This window comes from Chelonia mydas, chromosome 1, assembly GCF_015237465.2.
Source record: "Chelonia mydas isolate rCheMyd1 chromosome 1, rCheMyd1.pri.v2, whole genome shotgun sequence".
Lineage (NCBI taxonomy): Eukaryota > Metazoa > Chordata > Testudines > Cheloniidae > Chelonia > Chelonia mydas.
Genome location: NC_057849.1, coordinates 223,568,406 through 223,588,240, shown reverse-complemented (window position 1 = coordinate 223,588,240; position 19,835 = coordinate 223,568,406). Strand labels below are relative to the sequence as shown.

At 40.6% G+C, this 19,835-nt stretch overlaps 1 long non-coding RNA gene across 2 annotated transcripts in view; it reads left to right on the top strand.

Annotated features, from left to right (window-relative positions):
* The first annotated feature begins 1,173 nt into the window (after positions 1 to 1,173).
* Positions 1,174 to 19,835, top strand: part of LOC122463829 — a 62,389-nt gene continuing 43,727 nt past the window's right edge. The window contains exons 1-2 of one of the 2 annotated variants that reach the window (XR_006287463.1): positions 1,178 to 1,271; positions 3,007 to 3,275. This is a non-coding gene — a long non-coding RNA (uncharacterized LOC122463829). Of the gene's footprint in view, positions 1,272 to 3,006; positions 3,276 to 19,835 lie in introns of both variants that reach the window. The other variant, XR_006287462.1, reaches the window with a different exon arrangement.

Sequence of the window (19,835 nt, the reverse complement as noted above, 5' to 3'; positions counted from 1 at the left end):
TGAGGCAAGTTACTTGGGATTTGCCCTGTCGTCCCCCCCCACTCCCCAGTGTAGCCGCACCATTGTAAACTCCTAGTGTTGGTAAGGAAAGTTGCTGTTTAACATGATTGGAGCAAGCAGACTAAAAGCTCCACCAGTGCAAACAGCAGCCTTATCAGTCTACACGAGGGGTTTGCATTGGTGCAGCCACACCAAAGGATGGGCACTAATGATTGTAACTGAGGCAAGTGTGCAGTGTAGATAAGGCCTGGGTGGTCAGTTTACCACTACTTAGCAGAGCCATGAACTGGGATAGGGGACTGAAAGGGAGCACATCAGATTTCTACCACTGCAGAGTGAAGAAGCCAGCTCTTGGCAGAAGTACCAAGGCCACTCAAAGCATAGTCTTCCCTCCCCTGCATGGGTTTTGGAAATGGCAATCAGTAGCAGCCTCTGCTATATCCTTCCTGTCACTTCAGTTGCCCCAGAACTCAATCAGGGCAGCTTGACCCTTACTATCAGCTGCTAGGTCATGAGTTTTAGGTGCTGTCACTGATGCAAGACCTCTCTACTCCCTTTTCAAGATAACACCATTCAGGAAGAGGTGGGGATGGGGAATTTTCACTTTGAGAGTCTGAGATATCTCACTGAGGATCAGCAAAGCAATATGTAAGAATATCACTTTAAAAAGAGGGCAGGGAAAAATTTAGAAAAATAATAAAATAAAACCATAACCCAATTTAAGACATTCTCCATCAAATGCATCACAAACAAACAAACATTTAGGCTCAAATCCTAAATACCTTTAGGGGTGTGGGCCTTGTATCCCAAAACTTACCTCTAGGTTCTCAGCTACTCTCCCATTCCCTCCAGCAATAGTAGAACTTAATTCCCCACATGCTCAGAACAGTTCAGTTCATCATATAGGAAGATCTTACCCATAATCCCTCATTTGAAAGAGTTCAAAGCTTTTTTCTCATATAGAAAAAAAATTAATCCCCAGGAATGCAAATTGACCAGGTAACTCATCACCTCATTACACAAAAATCCTTAATTTAACTAATTGCAAACAGACACAAAAGTAGTTACCTGTCTCCTACACTAAATTTCCCAGAAAAGCACAGGGTCTAAGGTCAAAGTTCACACCCCTTCCCAAATATAAAAGCTGCATCCAAGCTGCTTCTCTATTAGAAGGAAGTGCTTCCTATAAGGAGGTTGTTCAACTCAAGAAACAGTATAACAGCTGCTCCCCACACTGGCATATTTTAATCAACCTCAGCAACACAATAAAGGTACATTTTGATAATGATGACATGGTTTGGTTTGTTATGTATTTTGTAACTGGGCTTTTAAACATTTACTTCTGCTAGAAATAATGCTTTAAATGACTCTTTAATCACCATTCCATTAAAGTACAAGCCTTCTAAAGGCTTATTTATGCACCATTTACACTGTAATGATTTAATCCGTTTTAATTCAAATAGCTTGTCTTAGTGCACATCTGTGTGTGTCGTCTTTGATTGCAAAATATGTACTATTTCAGCTTTGCTTAAGTGGATTTTTTAAAAAAATACTCCAATGCTTTAGATTTATTTACTTACTGATACTGCCATAATGCCAAATCTTGTGAGGTTGGCTCTCTTTCTTAAAGCCCCAGGTGCTGAATTCACCTGACTAGGTGAGAATCTCAACTTTTTTTTTCCCTAGAAAGCAAGTTTGAAGTCCTCATGGTTGCAGAAAAATGCTTGAAAATGTATGCAATTCCCTCTCCCCACCCAAAAGGCAATGACACCGTAAGGCAAATAAGAATCCCAAAGCTATAATTTATAAGCCAATGTCATGATTTTGTGGAGGCCGAACTCATTATTTTTGAATACCTGGGTTGGCAATGCTGATGCTGCCCCAACATAAACACTAGGATGTGGTCTGCTCAGCAGCCTGTCTGCTCTATCCAGCCCTCCTTGAACTCTCTCTTTCTGTCAACTAGGAAGTGGCAAATTTGGTTGAAAGTTAAAGTAATGTTTAAAAACAAATACACAAACCCTGAGTTTGTACTCTTAAAAAGTAGTTGTTCTCAATAAGCAGGTTTTGGGTAGAAACAAACACCCATTGATTTCTCCCTTATAAAACTGTGTGCAAAACTAATTGTCTAATACCGCTCATTTTTTCTTTTTTCTTATTAGTACTGTCCTATTTTCTAGTGTTTTAGTTCCCTTCAATCTTTGTCTCATCACATTGGCTTCTAATTTGCTGAAACTACAACAAAAATGGAATAGAGTTCTATTATAAGACCATATCACACTTGTTGATTGTCCACAGTTTGAAAATACTCAGACTGACTACCATCCCCCTTAAATCATTTTCAGCAAATTGTTATTAGTCCCCTCACATGCATCCAATTTAGAATCACTGAACTACAAGAATCACTTATCTAGAAATCATTCCTACATTCTCTTTATATTCTACTAAGCCTCTCTTTCATCAGCAAAAGTTGCAGGATATCTTATCTGGCTCCAACTCAGTTAAATATGGAGGTGCTAATACACACCCTGTGGTATTTTGTGCTGTTATAAACAACTCATGGAATATTTAAAAACTGCATGCTTCAATTTCAGATGATTTAACTGTTTGATTTTAATCAGATTCTGATTAACCACAATACAAGATTTCTGTAAAGTCCAAGGCCCAACTCCACAAAAAGACTTTAGTGATTAACGCCCAGCTTAGGAATCTAAAGGCAAAATTTAGGTGCCACTGAGATCCTCAAAACCCCTGCTCTGCTGCTGCCTAACACTGGAGGCACCTAAGAGCCCATTAGTATATGGGATATCCTGATGTGCATTTCTCAATCTCTCCTGTTGAAGCTGCTCCACTTCATATAAATAATTAAAAATGTATTGGCCCAGAGAGTGTGAGAATGTCCATTTTCCTGAGTGCACTCACCTGAGAGATGGGGAAACCCATGTTCACATTCCTTCTCCTCATCAGGCAGAGGGGAAGAATTTAACCGGGCTTTCCCACTTCCAGGGTGACTTCCTAAAGGTTAGGAGTCCAACAAGCTCAGCTGATACCAGGGGAGCCACGTCAGAGCAAGAAGGTATAAATACACCATCTTCCTAGCTGCTTCCTTTGCTAAATGTGATGTGCTGAAGCTGTGATCAACTTCCCATGAGCTGAATATTTTCTCTTCATGGCTGGTGAAGAGCAATGGGGATGTTTTGAGCCCATTACGGACAAGGGTTGTTGATGATTCCATAGATAAAGGCAGGTCAGCAGCCTTCGCTGGATAATTGGTGGTGAGTTCACTCCTCAAAAATCTATCTTTTGAAATTAATACCCTCCCCAACTATTGCAGACCCTATCCTATCCTTTTTAGGATAAATGATTGTGTTATTGTCACATATTGAACTAATAGGTGTCTTTGCCCCTGGTCTGATTACATATATGGCTACAATATGGGTGAAAAGTTTAGCTGCTGTTGACAACCTCCTTCTAGAGTTAGACACAGGTTATGTGTCTTTGCTGACCTTGTTAGATATCAGTAGCTTTTGATAACAGTGACTGTATGGTATTGATGACTTATTCAGGGAGCCTTGTGTGGGTATGGAAATGAAAGGTTTCACTGGGTCCATTTCTTCTCCTCAGAGATACACCGAAGGGTGGTAATAACTTACTCAGTCTTGCCTGAGGGCACACAGGTGGAGTTGGGTATAATCTTGTCACCCTTCTTCTTCGATGTGTCAGTTGCTAATACAAAAGATTCTCTGCTTCCCCAATGACTTAGTCTCTTTCTTCCCACTTCTCTAAGAAGTGAACTTCAACTCGGTTCTGATAACAATGCTGACAGATAAGTAGAAACATATGGAGGGAAATGGTTCAGGGTGATGAGGGTACCTTCGATTAAGATAGAAACAAATGTCAAACACCTCAGTCAAAAGCCACTGTGTCCCAGCAAAAACCATTACCCATCCAAATTTGTGTGTAAGTAAAACTCTTCATAGTGTAAGACACACTCCTCCTGTTCTACCTCCAAGCCACTGCTCTACCAGTGGGCCATCTATTGAAAGGAGATTCTATGAGCACCTTCATCCTATGCCAAAGCAGTTATTGGCTCATACTCTCCCTTCATTTCTCTGCTTCTTGAGCCATATTAGGCATCATGCATGCAATGGCAAACAGCCTTCCACACATACAATTTCGATGGTGTGACTATAAACTGAGTACTTCTGCCTCTATGTAAATCTCAAGAACTCCTTTAATGGGTCTCATTTGTACCTCTTTTGTTAAACCTATTGCTTTCCATTTCTCTTTCAATAACTGTTACTGCTTTTGCCGCTCTCTGGCTTTCTTCCTCTGAGTTTACAAGATGCTACTGACCACACAAACTAAAAGTATCATCCTCTACTTGGATTCCCACCAGAACACAAGCCTAAACATCCTATTAGTGTTTTTTGTTTGGTTGGTTTTTTTTGCAATTTTTTTCTGCTTCTCATTTTCCCTTCTATACAGTTCCCAATCCTCATAAAACCATATGCGATCCTTTCGGTGCCTTTAAGGTCATATTTAGGGGAGTTGCACAAGTGAAAATGACCAGAATTTAGCTCTTTAGTTTACAACTTCAGCTGCTTATGCCATTATCATTTCCATGAGTATTTTTCACTCCCCTTTTATGTTCCCATACTTCATGATTTAATCCAGCAGTTTTCAGCCACCCAGGCAAAGCCCAAATAGGAGTCACAAGGAGGTGCTGGTGGGTTGAGCTGCTACTAGCTGAGAGCAGCAAAATCCATAGGTCAAGAGAACCTAGAGGAACCCTCACTCATTCCCTATTACCCTTCCTGCTGTTGTTGCTGCTCTTTCCATGCAGTCCAAGAGCAGCCCTTTCATCCATCCTCCCTCAGCCTACGCAAGACTTGGCTCTAAAGCAACGGTTTGAGGAGTTGATCACTATGCAGGCAAGGGGAAAGGAGATGGGTGCGAGAAGACTCATTTACCTGCTTCTTCCTTCATTGGAGTGTGACTAGAATAAGTCACACAAATGCAGAACATGCTATCCACGAGTGCAATGCATCTATGCTAGGGATTTGCATTGCTGGATCTATGTCAATGTAGCTACACCAGTGCAAATAACCCCATTGTGCAAACTCAGGCCTTAGTTTACAAAATGTAGACATCTTACAGAAATGAACACAATAGAATCTCACTATTTTATTCAAGTGAATTTAATATATCACGTCCTCAGGATAGGGAGAGGTGCTGTTAGAGATTTGATGGATTTGATTTCTGTTTTTGTTTTGTCTTTGTTTTTTAATCATGTCATCGCAGAATAATTATCTGATCAGGATTTTGGTGGGTTGTGGGCAGGTAGTGTTTTCCCTCTTCCCTCCTATTGTTTTGAATGACTGTCGCCATGAGATGTGAGTGTGCAGCTTCTCCGGTAATGGAGCAGGTTGTTCCTAGATTGTAAAAGTTACCTTTAGAATCAAGGATATTTAGCCTTTGTAATAGGGAAGATTTCCCTGAGGAAAATACTCTCAATCTTCTGAAAAGTAGTAACTAATATTATTATTTCTTTTCTATCTTTGACAATGGCTGCCCCTGGGCCAAACAAGGAAAAGTTTGCTATGGCCAGTTTCTATATCCTTAATTATCTTATGATGATGAATTAACTGAATTTGCCTACATGCATAAAATGTTTTGAGATTTTCCTTGCTGCACCAACTTCACTCATGCTTTCTGTTGCTTCTTCCACTGTCAGAGTCTCTGTGCGTTGGCTGTTAGGGTGTGAGGCCCATCTCCTTTTGCAGGCATTTGCCAGGGGTGGATGCGGATTATTTTTCACTTTTAAGGGAAAAAAACAAACAAAACCAAACTGTTCTGTGAATAAGGGGGCTAAAAGTTGTGGTTAGCTGTTGTATGTGCACTGAGAGACATGTTATGGTGCATTTTTGCTAGTCTGAAATTAAATAAACTAGTTCTTTAATGGCTTGGACCACTCCCTATTGCCTTGAGGGTGTCTTGACTGTTGGACTCAGAGGCATGAATCAAAATGAAGAATTCACTAAACCTCTTAAGAATCCAAGCTACCCCATTTCACAGACCTCTAACACTTTGTCTTATTATTTTTAAATCTGCCTTCAGCACTTACATTTTTTCCACTTAGATCACTTGTTAAAGTAACACCACTCCTTGTTCTTCAGGTTCAGTCCTGCTGCCAGTGGAATCAAGCTTCTCTCTCTCCCCTGCCCCCACTGCAGACAGTGGTTCTTAGACTCTAATTTGAGATTTAATTTCCTTAACTCATTGAAGGAACTGATGATTAAGCAGTATTCACAATGTTAATTCAGACCATCTGATTTGATAACATACCTTCAGCCCAAAACACTAGTGACTGACCGCTTCAGTCAGCTTAAAAACGGTAAATGTAGTAGCTTTTTTCCCCGTGTTCAGCACAAGATGGTGCTACAGTTTACCAGAAGCAAAGATTTTTGAAAGTTCCAGTTAGACGTGTTATAGAAGCTGCCTGGTTTTCTAGTTTCCCTGAGGCCCACTGCTACTCGCATTCCAACCCTTATTGGTTCTGCTTACTTAAAGGTCTTGTTGACACTGGAATAAGTATGTTGGGGGGGGGGGGTGTGTCTCTGTGGTTTTTTAAATGATGTAGTTCTACCTGTATAAACCTTAATGTGGATGCAGTTCTATTGATGCAACTTACTTTTAGTTCCCTAACTAGAACAAGCTATAACACTTTTATACTAGCACAACTGTGTCTGAACTAGGGAAAGGGGTTCCCACTTAACCATACTAGAATAGTTAAAGCTGAAGAACTTTCTAGTGTACATAAGCCTCTAAAGTCAGTGGTATGACCATGGTGCTATTACTGACTAGCATTGTCAATGCTTCACTTATGCACTGTAGGTGGGGGCAGGTGTTATGAGGGTGTGTGCATGCACGCGCCCCCTGGCTCCCATACTGGAGTTGTTGCTGTTTTGCCACCTGTTGAACGAATACACTCCCTTTTTGAAGGAGATTTGTATTCAGGTGTCAATGGCATCCTGGGTAGGTACCAGCCTGGTTTTAAAACTCTCTTGGAGCTAAGATCACTCTCCTCAGCATCATGAACCAACTCTTCCCAGTGCAAAACAGTCCTGGCCTTTTAACCTTCAAGGCCTGTTGCAAGGTACATCTGTAGGAACCTGTGGAGATAGAGGAAGGGGATTTAATGACCGTTACTTCCACATTGTGAAGGGGAGTTCTGTGTTGCTGGAGATTTCGTTCTGCTGGTTGTTCGAGATTAAGCTGCAATTTAACTTTTATTTCTGTTCTTGTAAATTTATGCCAGGGGCATCTATAGCTGTAGACAGGCAACCCATTTTATTTTTGTATAATTAACCCATAACACTGTATGTGAGCTTTGAGTCAAAATTATATTCCAGTTTAGTATGTTGTCAAATCTTTGTTTCTTAAAGGTGAACTTAAATAAGGCCCTGATCCTGCAAAAAAAAAAAAAAAAGTTACTCACAGGCATAAAGTGCTTGAAAGATCGGGACCTAAAAACAAAAAAATCAGTAAAACCCATATTTTTGTACTGAACAGCCTCAATAACTATGGTATTGGTGCAGTTTAGCACAGAAATAAACTGTATCTGAACTCTGCTCACTTTTTTTTCCTCTTGGAAATCCTCCTAGTACTTCTTGATTCATTGAAAAATCCTAGAACCCATTATTCGGTGACATCAAGAACACTTTAAATTATGGATTGGATAGGCTGCAGTGAGACTTTTCCAATATATCTTCACTGAACTATGAAGTACCATGGGAATTTCACACAGAATATTTTTTTTTTCAAATAAACTAATTAAAACATTTCTATGTTGACTGTTCCCTCCATCCTAATTTGTGGGACATTCGCATAGAATTCTGTGATAAACTCACTCTAGTTTTGCTCCATTCACCTTTCATGTCTGTAAACTGTTCAGATTCTAAATGAAAGCAGGGGCATGCAAGCCAGTTTACATCTCTTAGGAGAGAAATTTTACAGAAAGCATAGTGCAGACACAAAAAGGAAATTCACAGGCAGTAGTCATAATTGCATCCATTTTTTTTTTAAAGGTTCCTCCTCTTCCGCCCCAACCCCCACCCCACAACACCAAACTATTATGCAATCTGTCAGTAACATTTTTTTCCCCCCCTCTGCTCCCTTTCGGCCTGCCACTTTCTGAAAAAGCCCTGATGACTAAACAGCAAGACTATCGCCGAGCTGCCGGCCGTCAGTCCTTGCCATTTGACTGATTCCACAGCAGATATTGGCTCAGAGAGACCTCCATCCCTTACGTGTAAGCAGTCTGCTACCATGGCTAAAAATGGGAGAAAGAAATCGCTTGTGCTTTAGATCTGCACGAGAGTGTTTTGAAGCCAGCAGAGGGAGTCTCGAGCTGTTTGGCTTGAAAAAGTCTGACAGTCCCTTCAGAGAGAATATTCTCGAATGTGCTGTGTACATTTTCTGCCTAGAAGCAAATGCATCAGCCTCTCAGACTTATTGTAACTGATCACCAGCTAACTACTTCGAAACATATTGCACCCCGGCACAATAGCGGGGTACTCCTAGGGACAGGCCAATGCACACGTCTGGGCGTGGAACCTGTGTGCAGCCTTACAAAATGTTTCCTCACAGCTGGTTCCAATTCTAGACTTTACCAGGAAACAGAGGGTGGGACACCCAGGCAGTGTTGCCAGTGCTGCAGGTTTGACCTGGATTCTCCCAGAATTGGCATCCATCTCCCAGTGACTATTGAAAGCAATCCATGAGATTTTAATAGGCTATTTTAAGAAAATGACATTGTCATGTTGGGGGCCAGTGAGGAAGCAGATGACGCCCCCCCCCCCCCCCCCGTCCCAGTTCTCTTGCGCTGAGGGGCGGGTCGGGTCTTAGCTTGTGAAAGGCGCAGAAGCCCAGCTCTGCTTGCAAAGGCGGATTGCGTCTGCTCCCCCATGGAAGTCAAAGGTGCCGCATCCTCCCCTCTTCTACTGTCCCCATGTGCCCCTCACCTAGCAGCAGGAGTGGGTGTGGTGCAGGCTAACCCTCCCTGCCCTCCACCAACACTGTATTCTTGACTCAGCCCCAGGGTAGCCAGGGGCAGTAACTCCCCACCTACTGGGGGGGGGGGGAAGAGCTGCAGGAGGGCATTTCCCCACAGGACTAAGATGGGAGAGGGTGCAGAAGACCCCTGTCCACAGGTCAAGGCAGTATTGCCTACCCCAAATGTTCAAAAATCATGTCCAGCTCACCAAAAATCATGAGATTACCTAAAAATAATAGATTTGGTGGTCTATTTGCCTTCTGCCTTTTAAGCCTTTTGTCTGCACTGGGGCCACGTTTTGAAGCTTTCTCTATAGCTAGGAGGGCTAGAAACTTCCTTTTTTTTTTTTTTTCTTCTTTTTCTTTTAAGAATGACGGCTGAAATTATCACATAGCAACTTGGCTCCAGGAGCTGGGGGTTTAAGGAAAACATTAATTATCATGAGACTCATGGAAGGATATGTGTATTTAAAATGTGCTATGCACACATGAAAAAATAAATTCCTATAATCATAAACTATAATTTCAGGTATCAGCACAGTACTGCAAGTTACAAATGCTACATGTGAAAACCCATGAACTTTCACCAGAAAGGTGAGGTCAATTGCTGAAAACAGAGCTCAATGCAAGTTTAATGAACATGCTTCCCCGCCTCCCCACACCTCTATGGAGCATAGAATCTAAACCTGAGATGCAAATGCCTCAAATTGTAGTGTGTTTAAAGTCCAGATCTAGATCTGGATTTTGTCTTTGGGCTTCTCAGGCTGAAGAAGCCACAACTACTAAGAGGTCATAATTTAAAAAACAAAACAAAAACAAAACCCATATTTTCCTGGGAATGTCTTGTAGTGAAACTATCCTATTTTACCTTATCCTTTGGGTGTGCAAGAAACTCAGAATTAGGGCCTACATGGATCCTACTCCCAAATTTCAAAGAGCTCCTTATGTTGCTGATGTGGGGTCTTCTTGTTTTTTCTTTATAACCTGCATAATTTATTACATTCTAACTTCACTAATCAATGTGTGAAAACTCAGAGGCTCCCTCTCCATTCTCTACCATCTGAGTAATGAAACACACAGTATTTTGAGGCCCTTGAAAGATATTTCATAGGCGTAACCGGGTGAGAACACCGATTGTTTCATGTAACCCCCGAACTATTTTTGAAGTGGGACTTTTTCTCCATCACAACCTAATTTTTCCTTGTTGGAGCTCACAGTGACGTAACAGTTGGACATCACAGTCTTTAGTCAGGGAAAGGGCTATTATCAGAAATGCACTATAATGAGGGCATTTTCAGAATGAGAAGATGTTAATTTGTCTTGCATTTGCTCCTTGGTTGGAGCCTCTAGGAACCATGTGCTAACCCATATTTTTAGTCACTGTACACACATGTAACAAACACAGTCCCTTCCCTGAAGAGCTTGCACTCTAAGCCCTGCAGTAACTTCATTAACTTTGAATAATGTCTGTGGTAAATTTGTCCCAGTGTATTTAATATTTGATTAAAGAAATGACTGCATAAAAATATCTATTCCCTGTACATCTCTCTAAAAATCCTAGATCAAACTCTTATTTAAACATGGAATTATCTATTTTAGGCATTTCTAAGAGGCTTAACACCCTGATATGTAGGTGCTTCCTGGAGTAGAAAATAAGCAAAATTGTGAAAAACGGGCAAGTAAAGGGTCCCCTCTAAGATGGAAACAAAGAACAAAATAAAAGCAAAGATTCAGCAGAGTACTTAACCACATGCTCAAGTGTTTTACTGAACTGGGGGCTTAATCTTTTCTTTACTACGAACATATAGAAAATATTGCTTTTTTTGCCTTTTTAATATTTTCATTAATTTATTAGTTGTATTAGATTTGCAATAAAAGAAAAGCTTATGGGCTTGATCCTGCTTCCTTTGCACAACCAAACTCCTGCTGGCTTTCAAAGCAGAATGAGTTAATGGGTCTGATTGTTTACAAATTATCGTTTCCTTGAAATTGATTTGGTTTGTGGCTTCATCAAATCCCATGTGAGTTTAATGGAACTGATTTACTGGAGCTGGATCTTAATTTTTCGGTCTAAACCCAGAACTTGATTTCATACACCTCAAATTCAGGGGTATTGAGATCCCAGAGCTTTTAGTTCAGCCCATTATAGAAACATAAGAGCTATTTGTAAAATTCTGATCTAGCTCTATTGTTCCTTAGGCCCTGATACCGAGGTACTGTTGCAAACCCTGATCGTGCAACATACATTTAATTTCTTTATACGCTGTGAGTAGTTCCATTGTCGATAGCAGGAACATTCATAATGCATAAAGGTAAGCATGTGTGACTTTGCAGGATCAGGACCATATATGTAAATCATATCTAAGATTTCAACAGGAGCTTGCATTATGGTATGTTACATACATGCTGTAGCTTTTGCACACAGCTTCTGTAGGCCCAGCATCAGTTTGTCTCATCTCTTGAACTTGGTATATTGAATTCAAAACTGTATTGAAAAATCTTACTTTCAGCACCTACTTTGAAAATATTGATTGTGAGGCCTGATTTTAACACCCTCCGCCCCCCAAGTTGTTGGGTATCTAGCAGCTTGCACAGAAGTAAGCAGGTGAGGTGGGTAAGCAGTTATGAAAATAACTTTATTTTGGGTGCCCAAATATGGATATAGGAGCCTAATTTCAGTATTTACACTTTAAAATGTTTGCCTGTTCTAACTCTGAGCACCATCCTGCACTACTTCTTTGGACAAAGCCCCATTTAAAGTTGGAAATTAATGAAAGCTGGTAAAGTGTGTAGGTAAATAATCCCTCCCATGGATTAGGGGGGAGTTAATAATGTAAGTCCTGACAGTAATAATTCATTTAAAACATGAGTGAGTTACAGGTGTAGTCTACCTAGACTATAAGGCTGCAAATTTGTCTTTCCCCCCGAGCTGGTAAAAGTAATCACCAAATCAATCCACATGTTGTTCCCCCCCAAAGTTATCCATGTGAACATCTTCCTTTGAAAAGAAAGTGTGACCCTGTATATGCTAATACAGATCTCAATCGGACTTACTTTGAAGGGGTTGAGCCTCAAGCAAATGGAGATGGCAAACCTTTAAAGGATGCAGTGCAAAGTATGTCGTCTTTCTCTGATCACTGGAGTTTTCCTAACACCCTCAGCTCTATACAAGCCAAAGATGTTTGCAGAGAGGGCAGAAAAATATATTATCGTTCCTATGTAGTCAAACTCAATCCAGTTGAAGAGAAGTTTTTGCCTAAGAATGTATGATCGGTCTCAGTCCGTTTATATATATATATATATATAAATATTTATATATATATATATATATATATATATATATATATATATAAATAAAACAACCCACGATAATTAGTGTGTATTTGGATCGTTACTAGCGTATTAGACTGAACTGAGGAAGAGGAACCGGACAAAAACTGTGTGTGTGTTTTTAAAGGGTTTTTTTCCCCATTGACTTTGTAAAGGATCAGGATTGGGCCCTTAAAATAGAAATACAAATACAAATATTGGCAATAAATAAAAACCGAAGAGAACCCTAAGTTCTCAAATATTGATAAAGCAAAAATACAGAGAAGTTGAGTTAAAGATCTTGTGTAGAAATATTGACCTACCTGCATAAACTATTGGAGTACATTTTAAAAAAACAAACCAGTTCTTTCTAAGGACAGTGACGAATTAGCTTGGTTTAAGTATAATAATCTAAAACGTTATATTCCTGTATTATGAATTTTACATGGCTAAACGGCATTTGCATCTATAGCAATGTATTCCTAGCGAATCTTGAATGTCTTAATTTTGCACACCCGTTTAATCATACTCCAGTAAAATAACAACATGACCATACTGTCTTTGTTATAAGTAATATATGGCACGTGCAATTCTAAAGTAGGAAATCGGTACTTTCTAAATGTGCCGCTTTCTTTCTAAGCCATGGGGGCTTACTAAAAGGTATGGGAGGAGGGGTTTAAGGTACCAGCAGTTTCGGGACTATCTCTTAATACTTTCTAACCGTTTTCTAAAAGTTTAAAATAAAAGTTGTTCCTTAAATAGATTCTGTGACTTGAAACAAAGAATCCAGCGGCAGCTGAAAGTTTACAAACAACGCTGATCAGCCTCGCGTGCACAGCTACCCTTTGGATTCACATTTTGTCTATTTTCCTAGTGATGCCATTTACTAAATAAAACGCACAGCAAAATTATACCAGATGCCTATTCCAAAATGTTGCTATTGTGAGAAATAGCACGCAACGTACTTGCGCGCACACGAAAGAACTTTCAAACTACCGCATTTCAAAAGTTCCTCATTCATTCACTCCCCAAGGTAATGCCCCGCGTTGTCTTCTGGGCTCTCGGATGGTCTTGTCTTGTTTCTCTTCCTGCTTTCTATTAATAGGCCAAATCCGCTTGCCCCGACCCTTCCTATCCATAGCCGGTGACAGTTTGGGAGGGTTGATATATTTACTAGCTGTGGATTGGGACCTTTAATGGAAACACAAAATTCCTTGCTAAAATTGTTAGATCCGTATTTCTGATGAAGGGCCGCATATGCATGTAAACATAACGGTACATATTTAGTATGTTCCACGGTTGGAAAGCGGAGAGATCTATTTGGTTTTTAATTTGGATATCGTATTTATGCTGGAAATGCATTGCTTGAGGAAATCTCACAGCGTTTTGGTTACTGTCCAGAAGTGGAACGGCCACAAGGGACTTGATGTTTATTTCCCCAAACTTTCTAATATATTATTGGGAGGAGAGGTAAAAGCGTATATTGAAGATAAATTGCCTTAGAAGGGCTTTAAACGGAGAAGAAAGCTAATCTCCTGGTGTCCGTGAATAAGAGAATGAGAGGAACAGTCATACACACAAATCAGAGTTAAAACTCTTATTAGCCCCTTACCTACTAAAAACGTATTAATGAACTTTCAGTCCTAAAACTATGCACTAGACGGGTTCTGCGCGAAAAAGCATCTTCTCGTGTATTTACCACGAATCTCCCAGAGGGGCGTGCGTGCACAATGGGGATTTCCACTTCCACACAGTGCAAAGCGATTTTGCATAATTGTATTTTGTTAAAGGTCTCACAAATAAGCGTGGGTTCGCAGGCTGTATTTACTGGAAGTTGGGCCACCTTATTCAACACTAGAACTGAGCTGTAAATAGCTTATGAGCTGAGAAACGGCATTCCTGCCATTTTATTCTGCTTTATTCATCTACACTAAGGATTTCCTGGGTAGATTACTAAATGCATGGGCCTGCGTTTTGCTATCCAATTTTCTCTCCCCTCACGTTGCAGGTAGTTCAATTTATAAAATGCTTGCTAAAAAATAACTGTCAATTTTTTTTTTTTTAACCAGAGCCATTTCCATTTTAAAGCTATGAAAAACGTGAGGGTGTTTTTCCTTTCTGAACAGAAGGATGTTTCCAATTCCAAGGCAATGAATGAGGACTGGTAACCTGAATTTGTTATACGGTAGTCTTAAACTGTAACGAAGAGAGAGGTTGAGATTGAAAAAATATTGAGATCGAAAGTATTCAGTGTCACTTTAATATTAAAACAATTTAGAGAAAATATTTCCTGCCTCAATCTTAGTAAGGTTTAGTTAGTAGTTCCTACAGACGCAGGAAATGGACACATAGGGCTTTAAAAGCCGTTTGTCATTGTGTGTGTGTGTGTGTGTGTGTGTGATCTTGCTAGCAGTCTACAGTCGCTTTTATTTCATTGTCGGGTTTTCGAGACTGTGTATTTCCCCAGATCGTATTTCGCTTTTGAATTAGATAACCTGAAATCGAGGGCAGGCGTTTTAAAAATCACAGAAATAATACAAAAGGTCCCCACCCATCCACAACTCTACCTTTACCAGCTCCATGAGTGTATTGATCACCCACCAGAATTAGGTATGGACGAACCGCACGCAACAAGCTTAAGCAAAGGGCGGTGAACCCGGATTTGTTGTGCAAAATGAATTCTTGTCTCCGTGAGACATAGACAGTCCGTCTAATAGGGGTGTACCTTTTTAAAATAAAGCTGGTTTCTAAAGGAAATTTCCACTGTAGGATCTCTTCCACTAGAGGGCGCAAGGCTCCTTCAAAGGCTGGTTACTGATTCGGGTCTCCGAATTGCTTTCGTATGTTGCTGAAGGTTAACTCTTTCTCTTTGGGTTCCTGCATTGGTTGATGTTTACCCTCTTCCCTTAAAGCCGATCCCCAGCGTCCTTTCTTTGAAAGACTTACGAGTTGTTTCACATATGGATTGCTGACTGATGCAAATTAACAAGGTTCCTTCCAGAGGCATGAGAAGGAAGCTCTAACGATTTACTGCCTGTCTTTGCTAACTTGGCTCTAATTAAGTCACTGGATCACGTTTGCGTGACATTACCGCATTTTCCGTCTTAAGTGTCTGGGATAGAAGTTTGGCTGGCTGTATTTAAACTTAAGGGTCACTCAGGACTCTCTAAACAGAGGAGTAGTGAATTATGATAAAAAAGACCAAAGGAAAATCGGCGTCAAATATTTGGAACTATTTTATATGAGCACCTGCGGTTGTTCGTGTTTGTGCCTATGTAATGCAAAACCCTGGGGCACAAGACAACATTCAGGAAATTCAAAGTTAGGTTTCCCATAGCAACTGTAACTTGGGCATGCTGTAAATGCATCATATTTGTGGCTTGTATTGTTTCAGTATGATGTTGATTTCCATGTCTTAAGTATCTGTTACTTTTATTTTTGGTACTATAACTTTCAATTTCCTTATAATGGTTGAGTGTTTATAATCTCAACCATATTGTTGTGTTATCATAGCGTTTTGCATTGAATGTTTTTTTTTTTTTAAATGGGCATAGAGGGGGAATTAACACCCAAGGCAAAACCTCAAACCAAAGAGCCACTTTTTGAGAAAATTCTGAAAAGCCTCACAGGGGCTTATAAACCATAACTACAGCACAATGCAGGTGTATCTGCATATATGCATGCCATGTTGGTCCCAGAGTATTAGAGAGACAAGCTGGTCCAATAAGAAATTACTTCATCCAATTTGTCAATCTGCATTTATGCAAATATGGCTGCACATCTGCAGAGAAGTAGCACATTGCAGGGCCTTGTTTTCCATTGACAGAGAAATTGGTGAGGAAGAGTCTAGAAATTTTCTTAGCACTTGTTTTGTTTCATTTACATTGTATAGGTCAGCCCTTGAATTAAGTGGTCATAACACACAGGGAATCCCCTCTTTTGAGGATCTTAGTCCAACAACAAGGTCTGCATTTCATGGAGCAATTCTTCCCCAAGAATTGACTTCAGTTACAGAGATTCAGGCAGACCACAAACTCCCTTGCTGTCTGCCATAGCTCTTCTCCCTCCTACACGCCCCCCCACCCCCCACTTTCATCTCAACAGCAATAAAGATATTTCTTCAAGGACTGTATTCACATGCTAAGAAAAAAAACTTACAAGAGATGCACATAATGACACAGACATTGCCTCTTTTTTTTTTTAAACTTACTCTTTAGCATGGACCGCTACAGATTTGACTTATTTTTCGTCATATTTATATTACAATAGCTCTGAGCAGTGCCAATGAAGATAGTAAATCAGTCTGACTCAGAAACCCCCAAAACCTGTGATCTAAATAGACAATCAAGACAAAAGGTAGAAGAAAGGAAGTCCTATTATCTTCCCCCCCCCTTTTTTTTTTAAACAGATGGGGAAACCAAGTCGGAAGTTAAATGACATGCCCAAGCTCAACAGGAATTCTGTGGCAGAGCCGCATACTCCCACCAGATTCCTCTGTCCCACCCCGTGCCTTAACTACACAACTATCCCTCATTTCTCATAGAAAAATGAAGCAGGGATAGGACTACCACAGAAATGGTCACTAATACATTCCCCCCCCCCCCCCCCCCCCCCCCCCCCCCCCCGAACATCCATTTTCCCACTCTCCTCTCCAGACACCAACATAAAATCCCTCTGGTAAACAGGAGTTGGTGATGAATATCTGTAGGCAAATAAAATCAGAGTGAGCAGCTGGAAGTGCAGCCAAGTATACTTGGTCTATCTGGCTGGGCTTTGGGTGACTCACTAGTGAGGGTGATGCATTTAATCTTTGAGAGGATGCCAAGTGAATCTATCAGTCTGTGGAGGTCATTGGCACAACCTTAAAGGCAATCTTCTCCTGCTAGCTTCAAAGTTAATGTGTAGGGCACGGTAGCAGCTGCTAAAAGAAGGGAGAGAAGCATTAGAAAACTAGAAGCACGCCTGCACAAAAAAGTGTGGGGAAAGAATAACTGAACAAATCAGAATGGTATGTAACTTTCATGAGAGTATGTCCACCATTGAGTTTTGTTTGCATTAAAAATCTTTACATAGAAGTTAAAGCCCACAGCGATGCACAATATATCACCAGAAAATATAATTTAAAAAATAAAGGGTGGCAAGAGGATCTGGGGTTTTGTAGTTGGCTCCTTCCCCCGCCCTCCCCCCCCCCCCCCCCCAAACAATGAAATGTTTAGTAACATAGCTCAGGGCAGTGGAGTTAGTCTTCTCAATATAACTTCTATTAAACAGTGGATTTTAGTAACTTTTATTACAGGTAAATAACAAAGTAAGTAGCAGGGATCAAATCCTGCTTATCTACTCATTCTAAACTCTTTAAAAGGCTAAATTCTATCACCCTTACTCCACACTGAGTAGCACCTTTTTGAAATTAAACTTGCATCAGTAAGGTCAATGGCACTGGGCCCCATACCAAGTAAGGTGCTTGAGTATACTGTAGGAAACAGCTCTAAAGGCTGCCCGAGCTTCCCACCAAGATATTCAGAAATACATTGTCTCCCTATACATATTGCTAAATACACAGCAATCTAATTATGTACATCAGTCACACTGGGCTTGACTGCAGTTAATAGGCCATTTATGGAAACCGAAACTACTGTTGAGAATTTTTTTTCCCCCATTATGGTTGGAAGCAATCCAGTCAAAGCACATTTTGGCCCTGATGCAGCTTCTGACTTCTGCTGAAGTCAATGGCAAACCACTCCGAGTTCAGTGGGAGCAGCAATGGGTCCTTTTAAATGCTATGTTGTAATGTATATCTTAAGTTTTAAATACGTCCATGCAGTGGAGCAAAGATGTCTCTGATGTCCTCAGAAAGGCTGCTTCTTGTTAGGCACTTACAATGTGCTATCTTAGTTCAAATGTTTACTAATATGAAAGACAAATATATCTATAAAACTTGGAAGTCAACACGATGGCTGGACGTTCAGTTTTTATGGGTTTATGAAAATAATTTTAACTCTTCCATTGCCCAAAACACCATGTGTATTCCAGCAGCATTGCCTCATCAGGCCTTTTAACTTAGTTTTATTGAAGAACAGAGGAGAGGTTACAGAGGAGCTAGAATCTAAATATCCCAAAAGCATTGAGGATTGGAGTACAGAGACTCACAAGCTAAGGGAAGGGAGGGAGAGAGGGTTACAGCCTCTGCTTCTTCATCTTCCCTTTCTCTCGACGTGCAGAATTCTCTGTGTCAGGCATCAGAGAGAAGTAAAAGAATTGCTCTCCACATCACTTCCCCACCCTAGATGGTGGCTTGAAATGGCTCTGCCATGGAGAAGGGCACTGGAAGCGTAGTATAGAACTTCCCACCCTCTGAAGAACCTCAAAGATGCAGGGAATCTTAGGGTTGGGAAGTCAATACAGGTTCCCCCTCTCCCCCCTTTTTGGACCCTCAACCCTCTCCCTCTGTGGGAAGAATATGAAGGGATCTGATATCTCTGTGGACAACTACATTTTTCCATTGAGCTAGTGTGTGTAGACAAATACAACTGGATCATATACCCGTAGTTGTTTGGATCTTGGCACCTGCCTTTCTATGGAGAAGGGATGTTGGCCAAGAGACACAGATTACCTTTTCTCTTGCCAAAAACTGCCATTGCTTGTTTTGCTCTCAATCACTCTGTATCCATCTGCCATCTTACATAGTCAGCTGCTTAGGGTAGGGACTGTTGTCCTGCATTTGACAGCACCTAATACCATGGGGCCCTGGCCTAGGATTAGGACCCCTAGGCACTATAGCAATATAAATAATAGCTTTCACTTCTAAACTGGGCGCAGGAGGGATTGGGTTTATTCACTTATCAGAAGTTTCCATCCATCCTTCCAGTGTAGATGACCCTTTCACTCAGGGAGACAACAAAACAAGAGAGAACAAAAGTGAGAGTACATCATGGGTCTTCAGTAAGAACCAGGCTGCGTCAACTTTGTCTCAGAAAATAGTAGCTGCTCCCGCTGACTCTGTAGTATTTTAAAGGGGGAAAGTACAAAGAGAGTAGGAGGTCACGTTACCTAGCTACAACCATCAGAAGAAAAGCATCTTCCTCCCAGGCAACTTGAACCTGTTACCTCTTCAGAGGGAAAAGTACTGACAAACTAGCTATGGTTTACTCATAAGGATGAAGGAAGGGATAGGGAAGATATTATTGAATGTATTTTTTTAATACAGTTATAAAAGTGACAATAAAATATATTCCTACTCTGGGCCTGATGTTTGGAGAGCATCTTAACCAGGCCTCTTTTATTGTAACCACAATTAGGTACAAGTACAATAAATGCTGTTTCAATATCTACCTACCGGCATGTCTGATACTGTACATAAACCTCTAAATAACATCAGTTGCACCTGTGCATAACTGTGGGCACAAAAAAGGACAAGTGTTTTTTTTTTTTATAACCTTACCTTCTTATGTACATTTTTCTAATATTTG